At 41.1% G+C, this 10,078-nt stretch overlaps 1 pseudogene; it reads left to right on the plus strand.

Moving 5' to 3' along the window:
* Nucleotides 1–4,631, plus strand: LOC107279778 (WAT1-related protein At5g64700-like; annotated as a pseudogene).
* Nucleotides 4,632–10,078: the final 5,447 nt, after the last annotated feature.

Genomic DNA, 10,078 nt, shown 5'->3' on the forward strand with positions numbered 1-10,078 from the left:
AAACTAAACGGGCGCTCTCGTACACTGTAGACAACACACACTCTGCACACTGAAGACAACGCACTCGCACAAACACCACGCACGCCTGCCATTGCTAGATCGATCAAGATGGTGAAAGCAAGTATGAAGCCTTATTTTGTCGCCATCGTCGTCCAACTGATCTACACTGGCATGTTTGTGATATCCAAGGCTGCTTTCAACCACGGGATGAACATCTACATCTTCGTCTTCTATCGCCAGGCAGTTGGCTCCCTCATCTTGCTCCCTGCAGCTCTTCTACAAAGGTATGTAACAACCCATCTCTCTCTCTTGCTTGATGCATCTGAAATCAAATCAAACAAGATCGTGAAATTAAAAAAAAAAGGAAAACCTAGTATCGGATGGACACCGATGTCGCCGTAAAATCGGCCGGTGCCATTGATCCGTCCGGATCACCGCCGGTAGATCGTGCTCTCACCGAGGACCCGATTTACCAATAGGATGGTTTGAGAGAGAGGTATTTATGCGTCAGGAACACTCCGGTATACCGATTAATGTGGGATAGTTATGTCGTACTACGGATTTTTTTTTTCTCGAATAGAAATCAAAACGGGTCCACATGTGAATCCAATAGCGCTCTTCATCGGGGCTGCCTTCTATGGACGGTAGTATAGAACCATTTTAATTTATAGGATCATTGTTATGTACTCCCGGGAGTACATACTCTCTCCCCTTAGTGGATAACCATTAGCATCTAATTAAACTGGTGGGAAGAGAATGAAAATATTGTTTTTCTCTAATCGCTGCATGGTGCATGCATGCACAGGTACAGACCGCATTTGGTGCACAATTGAACGTAGGGAGTGTGCTGTTAGTTTAAATTTGAATAATGAACGTACCATCCTCTAAACAGATGGATCTTCTACCATTCAAACTGATTAAAAAAAGGGTTATAAATATTTTAAGTATATACCTTTTTTTTAAGTAGTAGCAGCATAAATTGTACTCGTTTTACTTAATTAGAGCAGCATATACTTTTTTCTTAATCAGTTATGCTGATTACTTCTCCGAAAGAGTATGTACTGAATTCTTCTCCTTTGAAGAGTTAGTACAGTATATACCTTTTCTTAAGTTAATAGTAGTATATACTATTTTGTAATGTAGTAGGTATATATATACTATTTTTAACTTAGTAGCAGTATATACTTTTTTTTAAATGTTAGTAGCATGCAGTATATACTGTTTATTTAGTTACTAGCAGTATATACTATTTTATAGAGTAGTAGTGGTACATACTGTTTAATTTTTAACTTAGTAGTAGTAGTAGTATATACTGAATTCTACCAGTAGCATTATATGTCATATTTTTACAATAGTAGTAGTGGTATGTACTGCTTTTAACTTTGTAGCATTATATACTAATTTTTAAGTTAATAGCAGTATATGCTTTTATAAAGTAGCAGTATATACTACTCCACATTTTAGGTTAGTTGCGGTATGTACTAATTTTTATCTATTTTTAGTTAGTATAAATATAGTATATGCTATTTTTAAAGATATTAATTGGTATGGGGTTGCTTAGATATGAATCACAGAACACACTAGATCTCAGAAAAAATCATAATACATTAGGACATGAGTATCACCATGAGAAGTATCTGCCACTGACAAATTCACAAACAAAATCACTAGAAAATATATATTTGATGCTGTAGCAGCAAACTAAATTCTGAATGGAGAGTATCAGTACATCTTTTCGCCGATCAAAACATGCAATACATTCAGCAGATAGTAGTGCCACTGGCCGCTGGGTTGAGAGCCACTACTAGAGAAACGATCTTTGATCGGTCCGTCAAATTTTACAATAGTCTCGGTTCTCTTATAAACCGGGACTAAAGATTTAAAACTTTTTATCAGATTAAAGTTTATTTTTAGTTCCGATTAAAAAAAAATAACAGAACTGCCGCCGGCCGACAGCCGTCTGCATGCCCAATTATAGGGGGTTAATCAGTCAAGTAACTAATTAAAGAATAAATTGAATTACCGTGAAAAAAAGATACATCACAATTCCCAAACCACCAAAATCACTGGACATCTATGCATCCAACATATGTGCTCTTCCCTTATAGATCCAACAGGAAAAAATAAGGATATGCTCGATCGGCAAGAGAAGGCAAAGAAAATAGGATAGAAAAGAAAACAGTGCATGCGAGGTGCAGAACACGCCAAGGTCTGGATGAATGATTTTGCACCGTTGCCGCTTATACTTCACGCTGCTGGCGTCGGCTTGCCGTCGCTCGCGAATGCCGAATTGGTTGGGGACTGGGGAGAGCGATCTGCCGTCTTCTGGGATTTATTTGGGCCGTTTGCTGATCCGATTAATGAGGGAAAATTATGTATTATTTTTTAAAAAATAAAACACAAAACGGGTATAAAGTGTAGATCCGATAGTAATCTATGAAAGCTGGAGTACGTACTCCTGAGAGTATAGAATCATTTTCCTATATTGTTATATTGCTACTTCGCTTAGTTTGCTATATTGTTTGATTAGCTGAGAAATACAGGTCCGTTTGATTATATTTGTAGGAGAAGTGCACGGCCTGCCATGACACTTGGGGTGCTCATAAAGCTCTTCTTCTGTGCCTTAATCGGGTATACGCTCATCTTTGCAAACTCTAATTTATTGGTACAAAACAAAACAAAACAAAACAAAACAATCGATTGTATACTCATGCCATGTTAAGAGTTTAATTAGTCCCTAGTTTACTTGTGGAAATTGCTTTTCAGGATTACGCTTGGGGTAAATCTGTACCATGTAAGTCTCAAGTTCACCTCTGCAACAGTGGCATCTGCAGTAGACAGCTCACTCCCAGCCATCACCTTCTTCTTGGCGGTGCTTTTGAGGTTTATCATCATCGATATCACTAAAGCCTAACTTGAGAATGTATCATAAATAGATTCAAGTTAGTTGTGAAAATATTAATTATAAGATGTTTGACTTTTCTGAACACATAAATTTTGATATAGATATTTAGATATACACCATATCAACACACATAATAAAAGTAATGTATCATAAAAAACCAAACCGCCTTATAATTTGAATGGATGGAGTAGTAGATAATACCAAGATTGGAATGTTGCTTGCCAGGACAGGACGGAGTATGTGAAGCTGAGGAGCTCTTCAGGCATAGCCAAGGTCACAAGTGTAGCACTCTGCCTAGCTGGAGTCTTCACCATCGTCTTCTTCACCGGCCCATCCATAAGCCCTATCAACCATCACCGTGCCTTCGCCTCTGACACAAGCTCGAAAACAGTAGTTCCGAGGGGTGTGTGGATCAAATGGACATTCCTTATGGTGGTCGCCAACATGTGCTAGTCTTTGTGGATCATTTTTCAAGTTCGGATGCATGCATATTTAATTATTTACCAAAAAAAATTCTGAGCTGTTCTTGCATGCTTGTCTACATCGATCCACAGCTGCAATTGCTGACACATTTATCGGGGTCTCTACTCCTTGTCTATTGACTGTGTAGGCTGCGGTGCAAAAGGAATATCCAGATAAAATGGTTGTGACTGTGACTCGGTGCCTGTTCAGCACGATGCAGTCGTTTGTCGTCGCGGTGGTCGCAGAGCGCGACTTCTCCAGATGGAAGCTAAGATTCGACATTAGCTTGCTCGCCATCCTATACTCGGTAAGTTGTGCACATAAAATTTTCAATCATCCTCTTCCACTAGTGTATTCACTATTGGCATGTTCTTCGGCACACGCATCTGACTATTAGACGACTGGTGGTTTGCTTCAGGGTGTTATGGTGACGGGAGTGTCCTACTACCTGCAAACGTGGTGCCTAGAGATGAGAGGCCCCATGTTCTTCGCCTCCTGGACGCCACTCTGCTTCGTGTTCACAATATTTTGCTCATCCTTCTTTCTTGGAGAGATTGTTCACCTCGGCAAGTAAATTAAATCATATATATATATATATATATATATATATATATATATATATATATATATATATATATATATATATATATATATATATATATATATATATATATATATATATATATATATATATATATATATACTCACTGTCAGCTGATCAAAGGTGCAATATTCTAAAAACACGCTGAAATAAACAAACTTTCCTTTTCTTCTCTTCCTTTATTGGCAGCATCTTGGGTGGAATTTTGCTGGTCGCAAGTCTTTACACCATGCTGTGGGGTAAGAGCAAAGAGGGTAATGAGACTGATGATGTCACTGATGACGATATTGAGAAATCTACACATATCTACCCCAGAGAGCAACAACATACTACAACAGATCAGGCCAAAGAATCGATGTTGACAAGCTCGGCAGCTTTGCATGTCCAAGAACTATAATTTTGTTTTTGGCATGGTAGCCCTTTTATTTAGTCACCTTAAATTAGGTGACAGTCAGCCTATTTGAATTTGGCTCATGTGTTACTGTGTTATGAGACCGTGGAATTTTAATTCCACCTTAATTAGTTGTTAAGGGCAGGTTACAGTAATCTATAAGAGTGAGTACAATAGCAGGCTACAAGTCAATTGTAAGCATATGTGGAGGAGAGAAGAGAGAGAAGGAAAGCGGGCTACAGATTCGTAGCCAGCTGTAGCACAAACTCCAATACGTTATGTGTGTATGAGAGGTGGGACCATGTATTAATGGTTTATGGATAACTATTGTATGAATGAGCTATTAGATTGGCTATAGATGATTTGCATTTAGTAGTTGGCTATGCAATTAAACTTGCTCAAAGGCTCCTATAGTTCACTTTGACTAAATATGGTCGGCAGTCCACTGAGGGGGATAACCACGATGGTAGATTAACTACGTGGAGGGACGTGCATGATCAGAACCAGATGATGAACACGAAGAGCAGGGACATGAAGCTTGTCACGCCCAGAAATTCACTAGTAATTTCTGAACTTATTTGTGCATAAAATCCTCGTCCAGGAATCAGCCGAGGTACACAAACTGACAATTTAATATACAGATTCATCAAATTAACTAAAACGATAAATACTTACTTAAGAGGCACTTAGTCCTCACCATGAAGAAAACTGCAGCGGAAAATAAAATCTAGCGAAGCTCCGGCTCCACTCCCACAGGCAGCTCAACTGGGGTATAAGCCAAACGTCTTCTCCTTCGCAACTTGTCTTCAACTAAGGTTTGATTGATTATTGCAAGGTGAGCATATGACATACTCAGCAAGCCACACAACAAATATGCAAGTGCACAAGGATACCAAAGGATGGCATAATATAGGGCTCATTTGCAAAAACAGCATTTAGCAAACATTTGAGAATTTGTAAAACAATAGAGTAATTAATCATCAATATTAATCAACACTGAACAGCACACCCATGCTACACAGGCCCAACCATTCTGAACAACCATACCCGGCTGCACAGATCTATCTCCAAACCAGGAATATACCATTCCAAACCAGGAGCTAATCAAATTATTACCAGTTATAGCATCATTTATTATGGTGAGAAGTGTGAGACTAATCACGAAAGACATTGTTAGACCCGCCCATAACCGCGGGCACGGCTATTCGAATAGTTTTACTCTGGCCAGAGGTGTACCACTGTACCCACAAGACACAACCCACCAGCATGTTACCGTGTCCGCGCAGACACGTCACCATGTTGAGTGATTGTGACAAGACCCCTCGCATAACTCAACTCAAAGCAGTGCACCGTTCCCGGATCATAGTCACCCCCTTATAAACAAGGCATGGACTCCCCAGCGACCCCCGTGGGCTTATCTCCGCCACTTCTCAGTCTGGTGCTCCGCAATGAGCCTTGTTATACGAAGTGTCCAGCCGTTGCCCATTCTGGCTTGTGGTTGGCACGGTTAATGTTTCACAACCGAAAATCGTGAACCGGTCCTTAATTGTCATGAGCACGACCATCAAAACCATGTGCTCACAACCCACCATTATCAAGTTTTAGTTGGCACATTAATTAATTAACCAATCACGATTGACCATCGTGAGCTATCATTAAATATCCATCATTAAGTAATAGTGAAACATTAGTTATCCCAATTGTGTGCTAATGTTTCTAAGCATGGCTAAGCAATTATGTCTAACATCTAGTTGAACCAATATATAAATCCAACCAGTCAAATTATAACCCGAGGTAATCAAGAAATAGGGTAATCAATGCAAACTAGCCATAACAAAGGAATAGGTTCACACCACCCGGTGACATTCAAAAATAAATGCACAGTTGAAATAAATAGAGAATTTAAATATAGGATCAACATGCTCAAAGGAATTGTGTTTGGGATCTGTGTGACTTGCCTTGCAATAAAGGGTCTTCAATTAATCTTCTTGAACACTTCCGGCGCACTCGCGAACTTTCGAAACGACGGAAACGACAAGCTAACACACAAAACGAGGAAAAAGACTAAGAAACTCCAAATAAACAATACATAAAAAGTAAACAAACATGTAGATCATAATTTTAGATGAATTTTGAGACTTGAACGGCCTCATTCTGACTTCATATGAATTTATTACGAATTTTACAAGATTAAATCTAATTAAAGCCCATTTAAAAAGGATTAAATAAATTTAATTCAATTTATGGATAATTTTAATATGTAGATCTTTATTTTATACAACTTTTGCAACTTGAACCACATTAAACTGAGTTACAATGAATTAGTTATGAATTTTTAAAGATTAAACCGGATTAAAGCATTTATATGGATTTTAATTGAATTATGACGCAATAATGAATTATTTTTGAAAAGGAAAAGGGAATTATTGCGTCATCGGCTAGGGTTCGCGGAGGACCGGGTGCATGGCGACGGTTCACGAAAACGAACGGCCGAGATTCATCCATCCAAAACGGACGGCCAAGATCCATCGGTCCACGACCGGACCACGGCAGACGGCAACGATGACGTTGGCGATGACGTCATCACCGGTGACGGCTCGGCCTCGCGTGCTCGCCAGCGAACAACGGCGCGGCGGCCCAAACGGAGGACACCTACACGTAGCGGACAGCACGGCGAACTCATTGGTGACCAAAACGACGGCGGAAGATCAACGGACGACGACGGCGACGAGGAAGAGCGGCGGCAACGGTCGGATCAACAGCGGCGACGGTGCTCCGGCGGCTGACAGGGACGGCGAAAGGGCGGATGAGGACGGCGACGCGACGGCGACCACGGCTATGACATCCCCGAGCGACGACGACGACTGGAGCGACGGCAGCGCACGGTAGGAGCGGCGGCGGCGACGGCGGCGCGAGGCGGCACGGCGCTAGAGCTCTACTGGCGACGAGAGACTAAGGCGAGGGTGGCGGCAGCGCAGCTTGGCTAGGGTTTCGGCGAGAGGAAGATGACGACTGACGGGTAGGACCCACCTGTCAGCGGCGGTCGCACGCGCGCGCACGGGCGGCTCGGCTTGGGCCGACTTGGGCCGAGGGAGAGAGAGAGCGGTTTTGGGCCGACTTTCGGCCCAAAGCCAAAAGGAGGATTTAAAAACATTTTTCTATTTAAATTATTCATGAAATGCAATTCCATTTATTAAAAATACTTCCTTGGCTCAAATAAGTCCTAGAAAAATCTAGGAACTAAAGAATCAAGAGAAGTATTTAACAAAATTTTATCTAGCCCAATTTTATATTGAGATTTAACAAATTAAAATTAGATCTTCTCTTCTAGGCTTTTAAGATCATTTCTAATAATTCCCTTTTAGACAACAATTTATAAATTAAGGATTTTTAAACAAAAAAAACACTTAACATAATTATAATTAGATCATTAATGATTAAATAATTACTGAACTGTTCTTTGTATCATTTAGGAATTGAGCTCTGAAAAAAAATCCGAGAAAATTTCAGAGAGTATAATTAATCATGGAGAATTTAATAAAAATTAAATCCATCCATGCTTTAAATTTAGGAAATTTTATTTCCCACATTTAACTTCACTTGTAAATTAATGAACATTTAATATAAATTCTATTAATAATTTATTAGATAATTTATAAATCCTAAAACGAAAATCTGGCTGTGACAAAGCTTTAGACAGGTTCGGGCCATCAAGGCGACGTAATACCCTACGTCATGTGTTCTGGTGGATTGTATATTGATACAAGATGAGGTGTAGTTATCGGGTTTTGAGGGGTTACCATGCCCTCCTTATATAGCCGGGAGATAGGGTTTACAAGTCGGTTAAGATCTAATCTAGTTGGTTTACAATGATAAGCATCAATCAAGGGATCTGATATCTAGCTTATCAGATCAGATCCCTATCTATCTGCTAATTGCCTTATGGTAGACTTGCAGTGCACGCCGAGCGCCTCCGAGCGCTGCCGTGCGCCACAGGTCTTCAGGTACTAGGTCAGGCCATTCCTGGTGGGCCGGCCCATGCGCCTTGTTGTGGGTACCGGGGGTTATACCCTCCACAGCTAGTCCCCAAGCGCCTTGTATCCATTGAGCAACACCGTCTTGAGCATTTCAGAGCAAGCTGACTTGTAGCAGACCAGCCTGACTGGTGATCCGACCAGTTCAACTGGTTATCGAACCAGTTAGCTGGGAATCCAAATAGTTAAACTGCTTGATAGATCTTCAATTGCATAATCAATGGCTTGCCATAAGGATGTAAGGAGCTCCAAGTAATTTTTTTTAAATTCTCCATTCTTGGTGAAGTGTTTCCACTTTAGTGCCGAGTTCGACGCTAAATAATCATCAGGCTTGACTTAGTCAGTAATGGGGTTGAACCTTTGCTTGTTGGTATTTTTTAACGCAAACAGAAATAATCTGAAAGCGTAACGGAATTACCAACGTAGCACTTCACCAAGCTGTATTCAAAGTATCGTATTTTCCACAGGGAACGAAGGTATTCTTCTAGCTAATCCATGCAAGGATAACACAAGGGTAGGAAAGGTTAGGGCAAAGATGGATTCCTACGGTTTTAGAGGTCTAAGAACAGATCTTTACTTCATGCACCGGCCAGCACCTAGTCCACTAGGTAGATGTCTGGCTTATAGCTCTACTTCCAACCCGTACGTGGGGGAGTGCTAGGGACGGATAGGGCTGTCACCACTTGCCGCCTACCCCTCTACCGTGGGGAAACGAAGAAAACGAAGGTAACCTCTAGCCTAGACACCATATCTATGCTATCGATTACTATTCTAACGTTGATCGTGGAGTCCGAGAAGATCGTAGTCCTACGCTAGAACATCTGTTACAAGAACGAACGATGAACCTGCAAACAAACAAAAACATAGCTTAGCTAATCAAAATACACAATACCATAAGAACCACGAACACTTACTTAACAGGAGAACCCATGGAAGCACAAGTGCTCAGAGGTATAAGTTGTAGGGAGCCGACAGGCCCGGCACTCCTTTTACCCTTTGGTGTACATAGTAGACCGAGTAGAAGACTCATGCAGCTACAGTCGCTCTCTTCTTTGCATCTCACATCTCTCTTCTTCGCTACAGTCGCCCTTTGGAGTGTTGCTCAATATCTAGTAGCTCTTCTTCCTGGATGTTGATGATGATGAGGGATGTTCTACTCTTCTTTTATAGTCCAAATAGGTCGGTATATAGGAGAAATATACATGGAAAACCCATGTATGGAATGCACTGCCACACGAAGGAGGGCTGAGAAGGTAGGGCGCACCAGGGGTGCGGCTGCCCCTCTATGGGCTCCCCCTCACCACCATGTTCACGTGGAGGGCTGTTGCGTCAGCCAGGACCTCTCCTACGTCGGTGGTTGGCCCATGTTCGTAGGATACTTGGGCCTTCATCTTGTTCCTTTGCACGGATTCTACATTTATGCTTTTCGGAATGTGCCTTTCTTTATAATTCCACCATATTTATGTATAAGTCTTGCAAACAATGGTGAATCACCAAAACTCGTGGAATTCATTAGTTATTTATGTGTAAGTCTTGCAAAGTTTGGTGTTTGTTTATGCAGATTTTATGTGAGAGTTGGCAGTTGGAAATATGAGTTAAGGACCGCCAACAAGCTCCCCCACACTTTAGTCCTTTACTCGTCCTCGAGAAAAGCTTTAAAGACCAAGATGGGTCATCTCCTTGAT

This window comes from Oryza sativa, chromosome 12, assembly GCF_034140825.1.
Source record: "Oryza sativa Japonica Group chromosome 12, ASM3414082v1".
NCBI classification, from domain to species: domain Eukaryota; kingdom Viridiplantae; phylum Streptophyta; class Magnoliopsida; order Poales; family Poaceae; genus Oryza; species Oryza sativa.